The sequence below is a fragment of the Pongo pygmaeus genome, chromosome 4 (genome assembly GCF_028885625.2).
Source record: "Pongo pygmaeus isolate AG05252 chromosome 4, NHGRI_mPonPyg2-v2.0_pri, whole genome shotgun sequence".
NCBI lineage: Eukaryota > Metazoa > Chordata > Mammalia > Primates > Hominidae > Pongo > Pongo pygmaeus.
The window spans coordinates 52,112,619-52,135,767 of NC_072377.2; positions in this window are offsets into that span (position 1 = coordinate 52,112,619).

Consider the following 23,149-nt stretch of genomic DNA (forward strand, 5'->3'; position numbering starts at 1 on the left):
CTGGGAAATGAAATCTCTTCACCTAAAAACTAGACAGAAGCATTCTGAGAAACTTCTGAGTGATGAGTGCATTCAACTCACAGACTTGAACGTTCCCTTTGATAGAACAGTTTTGAAACACTCCTTTTGTAGAATCTGCAAGTGTTTATTCGGAGCACCTTGAGGCCTATGTTGGAAAAGGAAATATCTTCACATAAAAACTAGAGAGAAGGATTCTCAGAAACTTCTTTGTGATGAGTTCATTCAACTCACAGTGTTGAACCTACCAATTGATAGAGTAGTTTGGAAACACTCTTTTTGTAGAATCTGCAAGGGGATATTTGGAGCCGTTTGAGGCCTATGCTGGAAAAGGAAATATCTTCACATAAAAACTGAACAGAAGCATTCTCAGAAACTTCTTTGTGTTGAGTGCATTCAACTCGCAGACATGAACTTACCTATAGAAAGAGCAGTTTTGAAACACTCCTTTTGTAGAATCTGCAAGTGTTTATTTGGAGCACTTTGAGGCCTATGTTGGAAAAGGAAAGATCTTCATATAGAAACTAGACGGAAGCATTCTCAGAAACTTCTTTGTGATGAGTGCATTCAACTCACAGAATTGAAGCTTCCTTTCGAAAGAGCAGTTTGGAAACACTCTTCTTATAGAATCTGCAAGTGGATATTTGGAGCGCTTTGTGGCCTATGCTGGGAAATGAAATCCCTTCACCTAAAAACTAGACGGAAGCATTCTGAGAATCTTCTTTGTGATGAGTGCATTCAACTCACAGACTTCAACCTTCCTTTTGATAGAACAGTTTTGAAACACTCCTTTTGTAGAATCTGCAAGTGTTTATTCGGAGCACCTTGAGGCCTATGTTGGAAAAGGAAATATCTTCACATAAAAACTAGAGAGAAGGATTCTCAGAAACTTCTTTGTGATGAGTTCATTCAACTCACAGAGTTGAACCTACCAATTGATAGAGAAGTTTGGAAACACTCTTTTTGTGGAATCTGCAAGGGGATATTTGGAGCCGTTTGAGGCCTATGCTGGAAAAGGAAATATCTTCACATAAAAACTGAACAGAAGCATTCTCAGAAACTTCTTTGTGTTGAGTGCATTCAACTCACAGACTTGAACTTACCTACAGAAAGAGCAGTTTTGAAACACTCTTTTGGTAAAATCTGCAAGTGGTTATTTGGAGCACTTCGAGGCCTGTGCTGGGATATGGAATATCCTCACCTAAAAACTACAGAGAAGCATTCTCAGAAAGTTCTTCAGGATGCATTCATTCAACTCACAGAGTTGAACCTTCCTTTTGATAGAAGAGTTTTGAAACACTCTTTTTGTAGAATCTGCAAGAGGATATTTGGAGCGTTTGGAGGCCTATGCTGGAAAAGGAAATATCTTCACATAAAAACTAGACAGAAGCATTCTCAGAAACTTCTGTGTGATGAGTGCATTCAACTCACAGACTTGAACGTTCCTCTCGAAAGAGCAGTTTTGAAACACTCCTTTTGTAGAATCTGCAAGTGTTTATTTGGAGCTCTTTGAGGCCTATGTTGGAAAAGGAAATATCTTCACATAAAAACTAGACAGAAGCATTCTCAGAAACTTCTTTGTGATGAGTGCACTCTACTCACAGTGTTGCAGCTTGCTTTTGATAGAGCAGTTTTGAAACACTCTTTTGGTAGAATCTGCAAGTGGATACTTGGAGCGCTTTGAGGCCTATGCTGGAAAAGGAAATGTCTTCACATAAAAACTAGACAGAAGCATTCCAGGAAACTTCTGTATGATAAGTGCATTCAACTCACAGACTTGAACGTTCCTTTTGATAGAACTCTTTTGAAACACTCCTTTTGTAGAATTTGCAAGTGTTTATTGGGAGCGCTTTGAGGCCTCAGCTGGAAAAGGAAATATCTTCACGTAAGAACTAGACAGAAGCATTCTCAGAAACTTCTTTCTGATGAGTGCATTCAACACACAGACTTGAACCTTGCTTTTGAAAGAGCAGCTTTGAAACACTCTTTTCGTAGAATCTGCAAGTGGATATTTGGAGCGCTTTGAGGCCTCTGCTGGGAAATGAAATCTCTTCACCTAAAAACTAGACAGATGCATTCTGAGAAAGTTCTGTGTGATGAGTGCATTCAACTCACAGACGTGAACGTTCCCTTTGATAGAACAGTTTTGAAACACTCCTTTTGTAGAATCTGCAAGTGTTTATTCGGAGCACCTTGAGGCCTATGCTGGAAAAGGAAATATCTTCACATAAAAACTGAACAGAAGCATTCTGAGAAACTTCTTTGTGTTGAGTGCATTCAACTCACAGACTTGAACTTACCTACAGAAAGAGCAGTTTTGAAACACTCTTTTGGTAAAATCTGCAAGTGGTTATTTGGAGCACTTCGAGGCCTGTGCTGGGATATGGAATATCTTCACCTAAAAACTACAGAGAAGCATTCTTAGAAAGTTCTTCATGATGCATTCATTTAACTCACAGAGTGGAACCTTCCTTTTGATAGAACAGATTTGAAACACTCTTTTTGTAGAATCTGCAAGAAGATATTTGGAGTGTTTTGAGGCCTATGCTGGAAATGGAAATATCGTCACATAAAAACTAGACAGAAGCATTCTCAGAAACTTTTGTGTGATGAGTGCATTCAACTCACAGACTTGAACGTTCCTCTCAAAAGAGCAGTTTTGAAACACTCCTTTTGTAGAATCTGCAAGTGTTTATTTGGAGCTCTTTGAGGCCTATGTTGGAAAAAGAAATATCTTCACATAAAAACTGGACAGAAGCATTCTCAGAAACTTCTTTGTGATGAGTGCATTCTACTCACAGTGTTGAAGCTTGCTTTTGATAGAGCAGTTTTGAAACACTCTTTTGGTAGAATCTGCAAGTGGATATTTGGAGCGCTTTGAGGCCTATGCTGGAAAAGGAAATGTCTTCACATAAAAACTAGACAGAAGCATTCCAGGAAACTTCTGTATGATAAGTGCATTCAACTCACAGACTTGAACGTTCCTTTTGATAGAACTCTTTTGAAACACTCCTTTTGTAGAATTTGCAAGTGTTTATTTGGAGCGCTTTGAGGCCTCAGCTGGAAAAGGAAATATCTTCACGTAAGAACTAGACAGAAGCATTCTCAGAAACTTCTTTCCGATGAGTGCATTCAACACACAGACTTGAACCTTGCTTTTGAAAGAGCAGCTTTGAAACACTCTTTTCGTAGAATCTGCAAGTGGATATTTGGAGCGCTTTGAGGCCTATGCTGGGAAATGAAATCTCTTCACCTAAAAACTAGACAGAAGCATTCTGAGAAACTTCTGTGTGATGAGTGCATTCAACTCACAGACTTGAACGTTCCGTTTGATAGAACAGTTTTGAAACACTCCTTTTGTAGAATCTGCAAGTGTTTATTCGGAGCACCTTGAGGCCTATGTTGGAAAAGGAAATATCTTCACATAAAAACTAGAGAGAAGGATTCTCAGAAACTTCTTTGTGATGAGTTCACTCAACTCACAGTGTTGAACCTACCAATTGATAGAGAAGTTTGGAAACACTCTTTTTGTAGAATCTGCAAGGGGATATTTGGAGCCGTTTGAGGCCTATGCTGGAAAAGGAAATATCTTCACATAAAAACTGAACAGAAGCATTCTCAGAAACTTCTTTGTGTTGAGTGCATTCAACTCACAGACTTGAACTTACCTATAGAAAGAGCAGTTTTGAAACACTCCTTTTGTAGAATCTGCAAGTGTTTATTTGGAGCACTTTGAGGCCTATGTTGGAAAAGGAAAGATCTTCATATAGAAACTAGACGGAAGCATTCTCAGAAACTTCTTTGTGATGAGTGCATTCAACTCACAGAATTGAAACTTCCTTTCGAAAGAGCAGTTTGGAAACACTCTTCTTATAGAATCTGCAAGTTGATATTTGGAGCGCTTTGTGGCCTATGCTGGGAAATGAAATCTCTTCACCTAAAAACTAGACGGAAGCATTCTGAGAATCTTCTTTGTGATGAGTGCATTCAACTCACAGACTTCAACGTTCCTTTTGATAGAACAGTTTTGAAACACTCCTTTTGTAGAATCTGCAAGTGTTCATTCGGACCACCTTGAGGCCTATGTTGGAAAAGGAAATATCTTCACATAAAAACTAGAGAGAAGGATTCTCAGAAACTTCTTTGTGATGAGTTCATTCAACTCACAGAGTTGAACCTACCAATTGATAGAGAAGTTTGGAAACACTCTTTTTGTAGAATCTGCAAGGGGATATTTGGAGCCGTTTGAGGCCTATGCTGGAAAAGGAAATATCTTCACATAAAAACTGAACAGAAGCATTCTGAGAAACTTCTTTGTGTTGAGTGCATTCAACTCACAGACTTGAACTTACCTATAGAAAGAGCAGTTTTGAAACACTCTTTTGGTAAAATCTGCAAGGGGTTATTTGGAGCACTTCGAGGCCTGTGCTGGGATATGGAATATCCTCACCTAAAAACTACAGAGAAGCATTCTCAGAAAGTTCTTCAGGATGCATTCATTCAACTCACAGAGTTGAACCTTCCTTTTGATAGAAGAGTTTTGAAACTCTCTTTTTGTAGAATCTGCAAGAGGATATTTGGAGCGTTTTGAGGCCTATGCTGGAAAAGGAAATATCTTCACATAAAAACTAGACAGAAGCATTCTCAGAAACTTCTGTGTGATGAGTGCATTCAACTCACAGACTTGAACGTTCCTCTCGAAAGAGCAGTTTTGAAACACTCCTTTTGTAGAATCTGCAAGTGTTTATTTGGAGCGCTTTGAGGCCTATGTTGGAAAAGGAAATATCTTCACATAAAAACTAGACAGAAGCATTCTCAGAAACTTCTTTGTGATGAGTGCACTCTACTCACAGTGTTGCAGCTTGCTTTTGATAGAGCAGTTTTGAAACACTCTTTTGGTAGAATCTGCAAGTGGATACTTGGAGCGCTTTGAGGCCTATGCTGGAAAAGGAAATGTCTTCACATAAAAACTAGACAGAAGCATTCCAGGAAACTTCTGTATGATAAGTGCATTCAACTCACAGACTTGAACGTTCCTTTTGATAGAACTCTTTTGAAACACTCCTTTTGTAGAATTTGCAAGTGTTTATTGGGAGCGCTTTGAGGCCTCAGCTGGAAAAGGAAATATCTTCACGTAAGAACTAGACAGAAGCATTCTCAGAAACTTCTTTCTGATGAGTGCATTCAACACACAGACTTGAACCTTGCTTTTGAAAGAGCAGCTTTGAAACACTCTTTTCGTAGGATCTGCAAGTGGATATTTGGAGCGCTTTGAGGCCTATGCTGGGAAATGAAATCTCTTCACCTAAAAACTAGACAGAAGCATTCTGAGAAACTTCTGTGTGATGAGTGCATTCAACTCACAGACTTGAACGTTCCCTTTGATAGAACAGTTTTGAAACACTCCTTTTGTAGAATCTGCAAGTGTTTATTCAGAGCACCTTGAGGCCTCTGCTGGAAAAGGAAATATCTTCACATAAAAACTGAACAGAAGCATTCTGAGAAACTTCTTTGTGTTGAGTGCATTCAACTCACAGACTTGAACTTACCTACAGAAAGAGCAGTTTTGAAACACTCTTTTGGTAAAATCTGCAAGTGGTTATTTGGAGCACTTCGAGGCCTGTGCTGGGATATGGAATATCTTCACCTAAAAACTACAGAGAAGCATTCTTAGAAAGTTCTTCATGATGCATTCATTTAACTCACAGAGTGGAACCTTCCTTTTGATAGAACAGATTTGAAACACTCTTTTTGTAGAATCTGCAAGAAGATATTTGGAGTGTTTTGAGGCCTATGCTGGAAATGGAAATATCTTCACATAAAAACTAGACAGAAGCATTCTCAGAAACTTCTGTGTGATGAGTACGTTCAACTCACAGACTTGAACGTTCCTCTCAAAAGAGCAGTTTTGAAACACTCCTTTTGTAGAATCTGCAAGTGTTTATTTGGAGCTCTTTGAGGCCTATGTTGGAAAAAGAAATATCTTCACATAAAAACTGGACAGAAGCATTCTCAGAAACTTCTTTGTGATGAGTGCATTCTACTCACAGTGTTGAAGCTTGCTTTTGATAGAGCAGTTTTGAAACACTCTTGGTAGAATCTGCAAGTGGATATTTGGAGCGCTTTGAGGCCTATGCTGGAAAAGGAAATGCCTTCACAGAAAAACTAGACAGAAGCATTCCAGGAAACTTCTGTATGATAAGTGCATTCAACTCACAGACTTGAACGTTCCTTTTGATAGAACTCTTTTGAAACACTCCTTTTGTAGAATTTGCAAGTGTTTATTTGGAGCGCTTTGAGGCCTCAGCTGGAAAAGGAAATATCTTCACGTAAGAACTAGACAGAAGCATTCTCAGAAACTTCTTTCCGATGAGTGCATTCAACACACAGACTTGAACCTTGCTTTTGAAAGAGCAGCTTTGAAACACTCTTTTCGTAGAATCTGCAAGTGGATATTTGGAGCGCTTTGAGGCCTATGCTGGGAAATGAAATCTCTTCACCTAAAAACTAGACAGAAGCATTCTGAGAAACTTCTGTGTGATGAGTGCATTCAACTCACAGACTTGAACGTTCCCTTTGATAGAACAGTTTTGAAACACTCCTTTTGTAGAATCTGCAAGTGTTTATTCGGAGCACCTTGAGGCCTATGTTAGAAAAGGAAATATCTTCACATAAAAACTAGAGAGAAGGATTCTCAGAAACTTCTTTGTGATGAGTTCATTCAACTCACAGTGTTGAACCTACCAATTGATAGAGTAGTTTGGAAACACTCTTTTTGTAGAATCTGCAAGGGGATATTTGGAGCCGTTTGAGGCCTATGCTGGAAAAGGAAATATCTTCACATAAAAACTGAACAGAAGCATTCTCAGAAACTTCTTTGTGTTGAGTGCATTCAACTCGCAGACTTGAACTTACCTATAGAAAGAGCAGTTTTGAAACACTCCTTTTGTAGAATCTGCAAGTGTTTATTTGGAGCACTTTGAGACCTATGTTGGAAAAGGAAAGATCTTCATATAGAAACTAGACGGAAGCATTCTCAGAAACTTCTTTGTGATGAGTGCATTCAACTCACAGAATTGAAGCTTCCTTTCGAAAGAGCAGTTTGGAAACACTCTTCTTATAGAATCTGCAAGTGGATATTTGGAGCGCTTTGTGGCCTATGCTGGGAAATGAAATCTCTTCACCTAAAAACTAGACGGAAGCATTCTGAGAATCTTCTTTGTGATGAGTGCATTCAACTCACAGACTTCAACGTTCCTTTTGATAGAACAGTTTTGAAACACTCCTTTTGTAGAATCTGCAAGTGTTTATTCGGAGCACCTTGAGGCCTATGTTGGAAAAGGAAATATCTTCACATAAAAACTAGAGAGAAGGATTCTCAGAATCTTCTTTGTGATGAGTGCATTCAACTCACAGACTTCAACGTTCCTTTTGATAGAACAATTTTGAAACACTCCTTTTGTAGAATCTGCAAGTGTTTATTCAGAGCACCTTGAGGCCTCTGCTGGAAAAGGAAATATCTTCACATAAAAACTGAACAGAAGCATTCTCAGAAACTTCTTTGTGTTGAGTGCATTCAACTCACAGACTTGAACTTACCTACAGAAAGAGCAGTTTTGAAACACTCTTTTGGTAAAATCTGCAAGTGGTTATTTGGAGCACTTCGAGGCCTGTGCTGGGATATGGAATATCCTCACCTAAAAACTACAGAGAAGCATTCTCAGAAAGTTCTTCAGGATGCATTCATTCAACTCACAGAATTGAACCTTCCTTTTGATAGAAGAGTTTTGAAACACTCTTTTTGTAGAATCTGCAAGAGGATATTTGGAGCGTTTTGAGGCCTATGCTGGAAAAGGAAATATCTTCACATAAAAACTAGACAGAAGCATTCTCAGAAACTTCTGTGTGATGAGTGCATTCAACTCACAGACTTGAACGTTCCTCTCGAAAGAGCAGTTTTGAAACACTCCTTTTGTAGAATCTGCAAGTGTTTATTTGGAGCGCTTTGAGGCCTATGTTGGAAAAGGAAATATCTTCACATAAAAACTAGACAGAAGCATTCTCAGAAACTTCTTTGTGATGAGTGCACTCTACTCACAGTGTTGCAGCTTGCTTTTATAGAGCAGTTTTGAAACACTCTTTTGGTAGAATCTGCAAGTGGATACTTGGAGCGCTTTGAGGCCTATGCTGGAAAAGGAAATGTCTTCACATAAAAACTAGACAGAAGCATTCCAGGAAACTTCTGTATGATAAGTGCATTCAACTCACAGACTTGAACGTTCCTTTTGATAGAACTCTTTTGAAACACTCCTTTTGTAGAATTTGCAAGTGTTTATTGGGAGCGCTTTGAGGCCTCAGCTGGAAAAGGAAATATCTTCACGTAAGAACTAGACAGAAGCATTCTCAGAAACTTCTTTCTGATGAGTGCATTCAACACACAGACTTGAACCTTGCTTTTGAAAGAGCAGCTTTGAAACACTCTTTTCGTAGAATCTGCAAGTGGATATTTGGAGCGCTTTGAGGCCTATGCTGGGAAATGAAATCTCTTCACCTAAAAACTAGACAGAAGCATTCTGAGAAACTTCTGTGTGATGAGTGCATTCAACTCACAGACTTGAACGTTCCCTTTGATAGAACAGTTTTGAAACACTCCTTTTGTAGAATCTGCAAGTGTTTATTCGGAGCACCTTGAGGCCTATGCTGGAAAAGGAAATATCTTCACATAAAAACTGAACAGAAGCATTCTGAGAAACTTCTTTGTGTTGAGTGCATTCAACTCACAGACTTGAACTTACCTACAGAAAGAGCAGTTTTGAAACACTCTTTTGGTAAAATCTGCAAGTGGTTATTTGGAGCACTTCGAGGCCTGTGCTGGGATATGGAATATCTTCACCTAAAAACTACAGAGTAGCATTCTTAGAAAGTTCTTCATGATGCATTCATTTAACTCACCGAGTGGAACCTTCCTTTTGATAGAACAGATTTGAAACACTCTTTTTGTAGAATCTGCAAGAGGATATTTGGAGTATTTTGAGGCCTATGCTGGAAATGGAAATATCGTCACATAAAAACTAGACAGAAGCATTCTCAGAAACTTCTGTGTGATGAGTGCATTCAACTCACAGACTTGAACGTTCCTCTCAAAAGAGCAGTTTTGAAACACTCCTTTTGTAGAATCTGCAAGTGTTTATTTGGAGCGCTTTGAGGCCTATGTTGGAAAAAGAAATATCTTCACATAAAAACTGGACAGAAGCATTCTCAGAAACTTCTTTGTGATGAGTGCATTCCACTCACAGTGTTGAAGCTTGCTTTTGATAGAGCAGTTTTGAAACACTCTTTTGGTAGAATCTGCAAGTGGATATTTGGAGCGCTTTGAGGCCTATGCTGGAAAAGGAAATGTCTTCACATAAAAACTAGACAGAAGCATTCCAGGAAACTTCTGTATGATAAGTGCATTCAACTCACAGACTTGAACGTTCCTTTTGATAGAACTCTTTTGAAACACTCCTTTTGTAGAATTGGCAAGTGTTTATTGGGAGCGCTTTGAGGCCTCAGCTGGAAAAGGAAATATCTTCACGTAAGAAGTAGACAGAAGCATTCTCAGAAACTTCTTTCCGATGAGTGCATTCAACACACAGACTTGAACCTTGCTTTTGAAAGAGCAGCTTTGAAACACTCTTTTCGTAGAATCTGCAAGTGGATATTTGGAGCCCTTTGAGGCCTATGCTGGGAAATGAAATCTCTTCACCTAAAAACTAGACAGAAGCATTCTGAGAAACTTCTGTGTGATGAGTGCATTCAACTCACAGACTTGAACGTTCCCTTTGATAGAACAGTTTTGAAACACTCCTTTTGTAGAATCTGCAAGTGTTTATTCGGAGCACCTTGAGGCCTATGTTGGAAAAGGAAATATCTTCACATAAAAACTAGAGAGAAGGATTCTCAGAAACTTCTTTGTGATGAGTTCATTCAACTCACAGTGTTGAACCTGCCAATTGATAGAGTAGTTTGGAAACACTCTTTTTGTAGAATCTGCAAGGGGATATTTGGAGCCGTTTGAGGCCTATGCTGGAAAAGGAAATATCTTCACATAAAAACTGAACAGAAGCATTCTCAGAAACTTCATTGTGTTGAGTGCATTCAACTCGCAGACTTGAACTTACCTATAGAAAGAGCAGTTTTGAAACACTCCTTTTGTAGAATCTGCAAGTGTTTATTTGGAGCACTTTGAGGCCTATGTTGGAAAAGGAATGATCTTCATATAGAAACTAGACGGAAGCATTCTCAGAAACTTCTTTGTGATGAGTGCATTCAACTCACAGAATTGAAGCTTCCTTTTGAAAGAGCAGTTTGGAAACACTCTTCTTATAGAATCTGCAAGTGGATATTTGGAGCGCTTTGTTGCCTATGCTGGGAAATGAAATCCCTTCACCTAAAAACTAGACGGAAGCATTCTGAGAACCTTCTTTGTGATGAGTGCATTCAACTCACAGACTTAAACGTTCCTTTCGATAGAACAGTTTTGAAACACTCCTTTTGTAGAATCTGCAAGTGTTTATTCGGAGCACCTTGTGGCCTATGTTGGAAAAGGAAATATCTTCACATAAAAACTAGAGAGTAGGATTCTCAGAAACTTCTTTGTGATGAGTTCATTCAACTCACAGAGTTGAACCTACCAATTGATAGAGAAGTTTGGAAACACTCTTTTTGTAGAATCTGCAAGTGGATATTTGGAGCCGTTTGAGGCCTATGCTGGAGAAGGAAATATCTTCACATAAAAACTGAACAGAAGCATTCTGAGAAACTTCTTTGTGTTGAGTGCATTCAACTCACAGACTTGAACTTACCTATAGAAAGAGCAGTTTTGAAACACTCTTTTGGGAAAATCTGCAAGTGGTTATTTGGAGCACTTCGAGGCCTGTGCTGGGATATGGAATACCTTCACCTAAAAACTACAGAGAAGCATTCTCAGAAAGTTCTTCAGAATGCATTCATTCAACTCACAGAGTTGAACCTTCCTTTTGATAGAAGAGTTTTGAAACACTCTTTTTGTAGAATCTGCAAGAGGATATTTGGAGCGTTTTGAGGCCTATGCTGGAAAAGGAAATATCTTCACATAAAAACTAGACAGAAGCATTCTCATAAACTTCTGTGTGATGAGTGCATTCAACTCATAGACTTGAACGTTCCTCTCGAAAGAGCAGTTTTGAAACACTCCTTTTGTAGAATCTGCAAGTGTTTATTTGGAGCGCTTTGAGGCCTATGTTGGAAAAGGAAATATCTTCACATAAAAACTAGACAGAAGCATTCTCAGAAACTTCTTTCGATGAGTGCACTGTACTCACAGTGTTGAAGCTTGCTTTTGATAGAGCAGTTTTGAAACACTCTTTTGGTAGAATCTGCAAGTGGATACTTGGAGCGCTTTGAGGCCTATGCTGGAAAAGGAAATGTCTTCACATAAAAACTAGACAGAAGCATTCCAGGAAACTTCTGTATGATAAGTGCATTCAACTCACAGACTTGAACGTTCCTTTTGATAGAACTCTTTTGAAACACTCCTTTTGTAGAATTTGCAAGTGTTTATTGGGAGCGCTTTGAGGCCTCAGCTGGAAAAGGAAATATCTTCACGTAAGAACTAGACAGAAGCATTCTCAGAAACTTCTTTCTGATGAGTGCATTCAACACACAGACTTGAACCTTGCTTTTGAAAGAGCAGCTTTGAAGCACTCTTTTCGTAGAATCTGCAAGTGGATATTTGGAGCGCTTTGAGGCCTATGCTGGGAAACGAAATCTCTTCACCTAAAAACTAGACAGAAGCATTCTGAGAAACTTCTGAGTGATGAGTGCATTCAACTCACAGACTTGAACGTTCCCTTTGATAGAACAGTTTTGAAACACTCCTTTTGTAGAATCTGCAAGTGTTTATTCGGAGCACCTTGAGGCCTATGTTGGAAAAGGAAATATCTTCACATAAAAACTAGAGAGAAGGATTCTCAGAAACTTCTTTGTGATGAGTTCATTCAACTCACAGTGTTGAACCTACCAATTGATAGAGTAGTTTGGAAACACTGTTTTTGTAGAATCTGCAAGGGGATATTTGGAGCCGTTTGAGGCCTATGCTGGAAAAGGAAATATCTTCACATAAAAACTGAACAGAAGCATTCTCAGAAACTTCTTTGTGTTGAGTGCATTCAACTCGCAGACATGAACTTACCTATAGAAAGAGCAGTTTTGAAACACTCCTTTTGTAGAATCTGCAAGTGTTTATTTGGAGCACTTTGAGGCCTATGTTGGAAAAGGAAAGATCTTCATATAGAAACTAGACGGAAGCATTCTCAGAAACTTCTTTGTGATGAGTGCATTCAACTCACAGAATTGAAGCTTCCTTTCGAAAGAGCAGTTTGGAAACACTCTTCTTATAGAATCTGCAAGTGGATATTTGGAGCGCTTTGTGGCCTATGCTGGGAAATGAAATCCCTTCACCTAAAAACTAGACGGAAGCATTCTGAGAATCTTCTTTGTGATGAGTGCATTCAACTCACAGACTTCAACGTTCCTTTTGATAGAACAGTTTTGAAACACTCCTTTTGTAGAATCTGCAAGTGTTTATTCGGAGCACCTTGAGGCCTATGTTGGAAAAGGAAATATCTTCACATAAAAACTAGAGAGAAGGATTCTCAGAAACTTCTTTGTGATGAGTTCATTCAACTCACAGAGTTGAACCTACCAATTGATAGAGAAGTTTGGAAACACTCTTTTTGTAGAATCTGCAAGGGGATATTTGGAGCCGTTTGAGGCCTATGCTGGAAAAGGAAATATCGTCACATAAAAACTAGACAGAAGCATTCTCAGAAACTTCTGTGTGATGAGTGCATTCAACTCACAGACTTGAACGTTCCCTTTGATAGAACAGTTTTGAAACACTCCTTTTGTAGAATCTGCAAGTGTTTATTCAGAGCACCTTGAGGCCTCTGCTGGAAAAGGAAATATCTTCACATAAAAACTGAACAGAAGCATTCTGAGAAACTTCTTTGTGTTGAGTGCATTCAACTCACAGACTTGAACTTACCTACAGAAAGAGCAGTTTTGAAACACTCTTTTGGTAAAATCTGCAAGTGGTTATTTGGAGCACTTCGAGGCCTGTGCTGGGATATGGAATATCTTCACCTAAAAACTACAGAGAAGCATTCTTAGAAAGTTCTTCATGATGCATTCATTTAACTCACAGAGTGGAACCTTCCTTTTGATAGAACAGATTTGAAACACTCTTTTTGTAGAATCTGCAAGAAGATATTTGGAGTGTTTCGAGGCCTATGCTGGAAATGGAAATATCGTCACATAAAAACTAGACAGAAGCATTCTCAGAAACTTCTGTGTGATGAGTGCATTCAACTCACAGACTTGAACGTTCCTCTCAAAAGAGCAGTTTGGAACACTCCTTTTGTAGAATCTGCAAGTATTTATTTGGAGCTCTTTGAGGCCTATGTTGGAAAAAGAAATATCTTCACATAAAAACTGGACAGAAGCATTCTCATAAACTTCTTTGTGATGAGTGCATTCTACTCACAGTGTTGAAGCTTGCTTTTGATAGAACTCTTTTGAAACACTCCTTTTGTAGAATTTGCAAGTGTTTATTTGGAGCGCTTTGAGACCTCAGCTGGAAAAGGAAATATCTTCACCTAAGAACTAGACAGAAGCATTCTCAGAAACTTCTTTCCGATGAGTGCATTCAACACACAGACTTGAACCTTGCTTTTGAAAGAGCAGCTTTGAAACACTCTTTTCGTAGAATCTGCAAGTGGATATTTGGAGCGCTTTGAGGCCTATGCTGGGAAATGAAATCTCTTCACCTAAAAACTAGACAGAAGCATTCTGAGAAACTTCTGTGTGATGAGTGCATTCAACTCACAGACTTGAACGTTCCCTTTGATAGAACAGTTTTGAAACACTCCTTTTGTAGAATCTGCAAGTGTTTATTCGGAGCACCTTGAGGCCTCTGTTGGAAAAGGAAATATCTTCACATAAAAACTAGAGAGAAGGATTCTCAGAAACTTCTTTGTGATGAGTTCATTCAACTCACAGAGTTGAACCTACCAATTGATAGAGAAGTTTGGAAACACTCTTTTTGTAGAATCTGCAAGGGGATATTTGGAGCCGTTTGAGGCCTATGCTGGAAAAGGAAATATCTTCACATAAAAACTGAACAGAAGCATTCTCAGAAACTTCTGTGTGTTGAGTGCATTCAACTCACAGACTTGAACTTACCTATAGAAAGAGCAGTTTTGAAACACTCTTTTGGTAAAATCTGCAAGTGGTTATTTGGAGCACTTCGAGGCCTGTGCTGGGATATGGAATATCCTCACCTAAAAACTACAGAGAAGCATTCTCAGAAAGTTCTTCAGGATGCGTTCATTCAACTCACAGAGTTGAACCTTCCTTTTGATAGAAGAGTTTTGAAACACTCTTTTTGTAGAATCTGCAAGAGGATATTTGGAGCGTTTTGAGGCCTATGCTGGAAAAGGAAATATCTTCACATAAAAACTAGACAGAAGCATTCTCAGAAACTTCTGTGTGATGAGTGCATTCAACTCACAGACTTGAACGTTCCTCTCGAAAGAGCAGTTTTGAAACACTCCTTTTGTAGAATCTGCAAGTGTTTATTTGGAGCGCTTTGAGGCCTATGTTGGAAAAGGAAATATCTTCACATAAAAACTAGACAGAAGCATTCTCAGAAACTTCTTTGTGATGAGTGCACTCTACTCACAGTGTTGAAGCTTGCTTTTGATAGAGCAGTTTTGAAACACTCTTTTGGTAGAATCTGCAAGTGGATACTTGGAGCGCTTTGAGGCCTATGCTGGAAAAGGAAATGTCTTCACATAAAAACTAGACAGAAGCATTCCAGGAAACTTCTGTATGATAAGTGCATTCAACTCACAGACTTGAACGTTCCTTTTGATAGAACTCTTTTGAAACACTCCTTTTGTAGAATTTGCAAGTGTTTATTTGGAGCGCTTTGAGGCCTCAGCTGGAAAAGGAAATATCTTCACGTAAGAACTAGACAGAAGCATTCTCAGAAACTTCTTTCCGATGAGTGCATTCAACACACAGACTTGAACCTTGCTTTTGAAAGAGCAGCTTTGAAACACTCTTTTCGTAGAATCTGCAAGTGGATATTTGGAGCGCTTTGAGGCCTATGCTGGGAAATGAAATCTCTTCACCTAAAAACTAGACAGAAGCATTCTGAGAAACTTCTGTGTGATGAGTGCATTCAACTCACAGACTTGAACGTTCCCTTTGATAGAACAGTTTTGAAACACTCCTTTTGTAGAATCTGCAAGTGTTTATTCGGAGCACCTTGAGGCCTATGTTGGAAAAGGAAATATCTTCACATAAAAACTAGAGAGAAGGATTCTCAGAAACTTCTTTGTGATGAGTTCATTCAACTCACAGTGTAGAACCTACCAATTGATAGAGAAGTTTGGAAACACTCTTTTTGTAGAATCTGCAAGGGGATATTTGGAGCCGTTTGAGGCCTAAGCTGGAAAAGGAAATATCTTCACATAAAAACTGAACAGAAGCATTCTCAGAAACTTCTTTGTGTTGAGTGCATTCAACTCGCAGACTTGAACTTACCTATAGAAAGAGCAGTTTTGAAACACTCCTTTTGTAGAATCTGCAAGTGTTTATTTGGAGCACTTTGAGACCTATGTTGGAAAAGGAAAGATCTTCATATAGAAACTAGACGGAAGCATTCTCAGAAACTTCTTTGTGATGAGTGCATTCAACTCACAGAATTGAAGCTTGCTTTCGAAAGAGCAGTTTGGAAACACTCTTCTTATAGAATCTGCAAGTGGATATTTGGAGCGCTTTGTGGCCTATGCTGGGAAATGAAATCTCTTCACCTAAAAACTAGACGGAAGCATTCTGAGAATCTTCTTTGTGATGAGTGCATTCAACTCACAGACTTCAACGTTCCTTTTGATAGAACAGTTTTGAAACACTCCTTTTGTAGAATCTGCAAGTGTTTATTCGGAGCACCTTGAGGCCTATGTTGGAAAAGGAAATATCTTCACATAAAAACTAGAGAGAAGGATTCTCAGAAACTTCTTTGTGATGAGTTCATTCAACTCACAGAGTTGAACCTACCAATTGATAGAGAAGTTTGGAAACACTCTTTTTGTAGAATCTGCAAGGGGATATTTGGAGCCGTTTGAGGCCTATGCTGGAAAAGGAAATATCTTCACATAAAAACTCAACAGAGGCATTCTCAGAAACTTCTTTGTGTTGAGTACATTCAACTCACAGACTTGAACTTACCTATAGAAAGAGCAGTTTTGAAACACTCTTTTGGTAAAATCTGCAAGTGGTTATTTGGAGCACTTCGAGGCCTGTGTTGGGATATGGAATATCCTCACCTAAAAACTACAGAGAAGCATTCTCAGAAAGTTCTTCAGGATGCATTCATTCAACTCACAGAGTTGAACCTTCCTTTTGATAGAAGAGTTTTGAAACACTCTTTTTGTAGAATCTGCAAGAGGATATTTGGAGCGTTTTGAGGCCTATGCTGGAAAAGGAAATATCTTCACATAAAAACTAGACAGAAGCATTCTCAGAAACTTCTGTGTGATGAGTGCATTCAACTCACAGACTTGAACGTTCCTCTCGAAAGAGCAGTTTTGAAACACTCCTTTTGTAGAATCTGCAAGTGTTTATTTGGAGCGCTTTGAGGCCTATGTTGGAAAAGGAAATATCTTCACATAAAAACTAGACAGAAGCATTCTCAGAAACTTCTTTGTGATGAGTGCACTCTACTCACAGTGTTGCAGCTTGCTTTTGATAGAGCAGTTTTGAAACACTCTTTTGGTAGAATCTGCAAGTGGATACTTGGAGCGCTTTGAGGCCTATGCTGGAAAAGGAAATGTCTTCACAGAAAAACTAGACAGAAGCATTCCAGGAAACTTCTGTATGATAAGTGCATTCAACTCACAGACTTGAACGTTCCTTTTGATAGAACTCTTTTGAAACACTCCTTTTGTAGAATTTGCAAGTGTTTATTGGGAGCGCTTTGAGGCCTCAGCTGGAAAAGGAAATATCTTCACGTAAGAACTAGACAGAAGCATTCTCAGAAACTTCTTTCTGATGAGTGCATTCAACACACAGACTTGAACCTTGCTTTTGAAAGAGCAGCTTTGAAACACTCTTTTCGTAGAATCTGCAAGTGGATATTTGGAGCGCTTTGAGGCCTATGCTGGGAAATGAAATCTCTTCACCTAAAAACTAGACAGAAGCATTCTGAGAAACTTCTGTGTGATGAGTGCATTCAACTCACAGACTTGAACGTTCCCTTTGATAGAACAGTTTTGAAACACTCCTTTTGTAGAATCTGCAAGTGTTTATTCGGAGCACCTTGAGGCCTATGCTGGAAAAGGAAATATCTTCACATAAAAACTGAACAGAAGCATTCTGAGAAACTTCTTTGTGTTGAGTGCATTCAACTCACAGACTTGAACTTACCTACAGAAAGAGCAGTTTTGAAACACTCTTTTGGTAAAATCTGCAACTGGTTATTTGGAGCACTTCGAGGCCTGTGCTGGGATATGGAATATCTTCACCTAAAAACTACAGAGAAGCATTCTTAGAAAGTCCTTCATGATGCATTCATTTAACTCACAGAGTGGAACCTTCCTTTTGATAGAACAGATTTGAAACACTCTTTTTGTAGAATCTGCAAGAGGATATTTGGAGTGTTTTGAGGCCTATGCTGGAAATGGAAATATCGTCACATAAAAACTAGACAGAAGCATTCTCAGAAACTTCTGTGTGATGAGTGCATTCAACTCACAGACTTGAACGTTCCTCTCAAAAGACCAGTTTTGAAACACTCCTTTTGTAGAATCTGCAAGTGTTTATTTGGAGCGCTTTGAGGCCTATGTTGGAAAAAGAAATATCTTCACATAAAAACTGGACAGAAGCATTCTCAGAAACTTCTTTGTGATGAGTGCATTCTACTCACAGTGTTGAAGCTTGCTTTTGATAGAGCAGTTTTGAAACACTCTTTTGGTAGAATCTGCAAGTGGATATTTGGAGCGCTTTGAGGCCTATGCTGGAAAAGGAAATGTCTTCACATAAAAACTAGACAGAAGCATTCCAGGAAACTTCTGTATGATAAGTGCATTCAACTCACAGACTTGAACGTTCCTTTTGATAGAACTCTTTTGAAACACTCCTTTTGTAGAATTTGCAAGTGTTTATTTGGAGCGCTTTGAGGCCTCAGCTGGAAAAGGAAATATCTTCACGTAAGAACTAGACAGAAGCATTCTCAGAAACTTCTTTCTGATGAGTGCATTCAACACACAGACTTGAACCTTGCTTTTGAAAGAGCAGCTTTGAAACACTCTTTTCGTAGAATCTGCAAGTGGATATTTGGAGCGCTTTGAGGCCTATGCTGGGAAATGAAATCTCTTCACCTAAAAACTAGACAGAAGCATTCTGAGAAACTTCTGAGTGATGAGTGCATTCAACTCACAGACTTGAACGTTCCCTTTGATAGAACAGTTTTGAAACACTCCTTTTGTAGAATCTGCAAGTGTTTATTCGGAGCACCTTGAGGCCTATGTTAGAAAAGGAAATATCTTCACATAAAAACTAGAGAGAAGGATTCTCAGAAACTTCTTTGTGATGAGTTCATTCAACTCACAGTGTTGAACCTACCAATTGATAGAGTAGTTTGGAAACACTCTTTTTGTAGAATCTGCAAGGGGATATTTGGAGCCGTTTGAGGCCTATGCTGGAAAAGGAAATATCTTCACATAAAAACTGAACAGAAGCATTCTCAGAAACTTCTTTGTGTTGAGTGCATTCAACTCGCAGACTTGAACTTACCTATAGAAAGAGCAGTTTTGAAACACTCCTTTTGTAGAATCTGCAAGTGTTTATTTGGAGCACTTTGAGACCTATGTTGGAAAAGGAAAGATCTTCATATAGAAACTAGACGGAAGCATTCTCAGAAACTTCTTTGTGATGAGTGCATTCAACTCACAGAATTGAAGCTTCCTTTCGAAAGAGCAGTTTGGAAACACTCTTCTTATAGAATCTGCAAGTGGATATTTGGAGCGCTTTGTGGCCTATGCTGGGAAATGAAATCTCTTCACCTAAAAACTAGACGGAAGCATTCTGAGAATCTTCTTTGTGATGAGTGCATTCAACTCACAGACTTCAACGTTCCTTTTGATAGAACAGTTTTGAAACACTCCTTTTGTAGAATCTGCAAGTGTTTATTCGGAGCACCTTGAGGCCTATGTTGGAAAAGGAAATATCTTCACATAAAAACTAGAGAGAAGGATTCTCAGAATCTTCTTTGTGATGAGTGCATTCAACTCACAGACTTCAACGTTCCTTTTGATAGAACAGTTTTGAAACACTCCTTTTGTAGAATCTGCAAGTGTTTATTCAGAGCACCTTGAGGCCTCTGCTGGAAAAGGAAATATCTTCACATAAAAACTGAACAGAAGCATTCTGAGAAACTTCTTTGTGTTGAGTGCATTCAACTCACAGACTTGAACTTACCTATAGAAAGAGCAGTTTTGAAACACTCTTTTGGGAAAATCTGCAAGTGGTTATTTGGAGCACTTCGAGGCCTGTGCTGGGATATGGAATACCTTCACCTAAAAACTACAGAGAAGCATTCTCAGAAAGTTCTTCAGGATGCATTCATTCAACTCACAGAGTTGAACCTTCCTTTTGATAGAAGAGTTTTGAAACACTCTTTTTGTAGAATCTGCAAGAGGATATTTGGAGCGTTTTGAGGCCTATGCTGGAAAAGGAAATATCTTCACATAAAAACTAGACAGAAGCATTCTCATAAACTTCTGTGTGATGAGTGCATTCAACTCACAGACTTGAACGTTCCTCTCGAAAGAGCAGTTTTGAAACACTCCTTTTGTAGAATCTGCAAGTGTTTATTTGGAGCGCTTTGAGGCCTATGTTGGAAAAGGAAATATCTTCACATAAAAACTAGACAGAAGCATTCTCAGAAACTTCTTTCGATGAGTGCACTGTACTCACAGTGTTGAAGCTTGCTTTTGATAGAGCAGTTTTGAAACACTCTTTTGGTAGAATCTGCAAGTGGATACTTGGAGCGCTTTGAGGCCTATGCTGGAAAAGGAAATGTCTTCACATAAAAACTAGACAGAAGCATTCCAGGAAACTTCTGTATGATAAGTGCATTCAACTCACAGACTTGAACGTTCCTTTTGATAGAACTCTTTTGAAACACTCCTTTTGTAGAATTTGCAAGTGTTTATTTGGAGCGCTTTGAGGCCTCAGCTGGAAAAGGAAATATCTTCACGTAAGAACTAGACAGAAGCATTCTCAGAAACTTCTTTCCGATGAGTGCATTCAACACACAGACTTGAACCTTGCTTTTGAAAGAGCAGCTTTGAAACACTCTTTTCGTAGAATCTGCAAGTGGATATTTGGAGCGCTTTGAGGCCTATGCTGGGAAATGAAATCTCTTCACCTAAAAACTAGACAGAAGCATTCTGAGAAACTTCTGTGTGATGAGTGCATTCAACTCACAGACTTGAACGTTCCCTTTGATAGAACAGTTTTGAAACACTCCTTTTGTAGAATCTGCAAGTGTTTATTCGGAGCACCTTGAGGCCTATGTTGGAAAAGGAAATATCTTCACATAAAAACTAGAGAGAAGGATTCTCAGAAACTTCTTTGTGATGAGTTCATTCAACTCACAGTGTAGAACCTACCAATTGATAGAGAAGTTTGGAAACACTCTTTTTGTAGAATCTGCAAGGGGATATTTGGAGCCGTTTGAGGCCTAAGCTGGAAAAGGAAATATCTTCACATAAAAACTGAACAGAAGCATTCTCAGAAACTTCTTTGTGTTGAGTGCATTCAACTCGCAGACTTGAACTTACCTATAGAAAGAGCAGTTTTGAAACACTCCTTTTGTAGAATCTGCAAGTGTTTATTTGGAGCACTTTGAGACCTATGTTGGAAAAGGAAAGATCTTCATATAGAAACTAGACGGAAGCATTCTCAGAAACTTCTTTGTGATGAGTGCATTCAACTCACAGAATTGAAGCTTGCTTTCGAAAGAGCAGTTTGGAAACACTCTTCTTATAGAATCTGCAAGTGGATATTTGGAGCGCTTTGTGGCCTATGCTGGGAAATGAAATCTCTTCACCTAAAAACTAGACGGAAGCATTCTGAGAATCTTCTTTGTGATGAGTGCATTCAACTCACAGACTTCAACGTTCCTTTTGATAGAACAGTTTTGAAACACTCCTTTTGTAGAATCTGCAAGTGTTTATTCGGAGCACCTTGAGGCCTATGTTGGAAAAGGAAATATCTTCACATAAAAACTAGAGAGAAGGATTCTCAGAAACTTCTTTGTGATGAGTTCATTCAACTCACAGAGTTGAACCTACCAATTGATAGAGAAGTTTGGAAACACTCTTTTTGTAGAATCTGCAAGGGGATATTTGGAGCCGTTTGAGGCCTATGCTGGAAAAGGAAATATCGTCACATAAAAACTAGACAGAAGCATTCTCAGAAACTTCTGTGTGATGAGTGCATTCAACTCACAGACTTGAACGTTCCCTTTGATAGAACAGTTTTGAAACACTCCTTTTGTAGAATCTGCAAGTGTTTATTCAGAGCACCTTGAGGCCTCTGCTGGAAAAGGAAATATCTTCACATAAAAACTGAACAGAAGCATTCTGAGAAACTTCTTTGTGTTGAGTGCATTCAACTCACAGACTTGAACTTACCTACAGAAAGAGCAGTTTTGAAACACTCTTTTGGTAAAATCTGCAAGTGGTTATTTGGAGCACTTCGAGGCCTGTGCTGGGATATGGAATATCTTCACCTAAAAACTACAGAGAAGCATTCTTAGAAAGTTCTTCATGATGCATTCATTTAACTCACAGAGTGGAACCTTCCTTTTGATAGAACAGATTTGAAACACTCTTTTTGTAGAATCTGCAAGAAGATATTTGGAGTGTTTCGAGGCCTATGCTGGAAATGGAAATATCGTCACATAAAAACTAGACAGAAGCATTCTCAGAAACTTCTGTGTGATGAGTGCATTCAACTCACAGACTTGAACGTTCCTCTCAAAAGAGCAGTTTGGAACACTCCTTTTGTAGAATCTGCAAGTATTTATTTGGAGCTCTTTGAGGCCTATGTTGGAAAAAGAAATATCTTCACATAAAAACTGGACAGAAGCATTCTCATAAACTTCTTTGTGATGAGTGCATTCTACTCACAGTGTTGAAGCTTGCTTTTGATAGAGCAGTTTTGAAACACTCTTTTGGTAGAATCTGCAAGTGGATATTTGGAGCGCTTTGAGGCCTATGCTGGAAAAGGAAATGTCTTCACATAAAAACTAGACAGAAGCATTCCAGGAAACTTCTGTATGATAAGTGCATTCAACTCACAGACTTGAACGTTCCTTTTGATAGAACTCTTTTGAAACACTCCTTTTGTAGAATTTGCAAGTGTTTATTTGGAGCGCTTTGAGACCTCAGCTGGAAAAGGAAATATCTTCACCTAAGAACTAGACAGAAGCATTCTCAGAAACTTCTTTCCGATGAGTGCATTCAACACACAGACTTGAACCTTGCTTTTGAAAGAGCAGCTTTGAAACACTCTTTTCGTAGAATCTGCAAGTGGATATTTGGAGCGCTTTGAGGCCTATGCTGGGAAATGAAATCTCTTCACCTAAAAACTAGACAGAAGCATTCTGAGAAACTTCTGTGTGATGAGTGCATTCAACTCACAGACTTGAACGTTCCCTTTGATAGAACAGTTTTGAAACACTCCTTTTGTAGAATCTGCAAGTGTTTATTCGGAGCACCTTGAGGCCTCTGTTGGAAAAGGAAATATCTTCACATAAAAACTAGAGAGAAGGATTCTCAGAAACTTCTTTGTGATGAGTTCATTCAACTCACAGAGTTGAACCTACCAATTGATAGAGAAGTTTGGAAACACTCTTTTTGTAGAATCTGCAAGGGGATATTTGGAGCCGTTTGAGGCCTATGCTGGAAAAGGAAATATCTTCACATAAAAACTGAACAGAAGCATTCTCAGAAACTTCTGTGTGTTGAGTGCA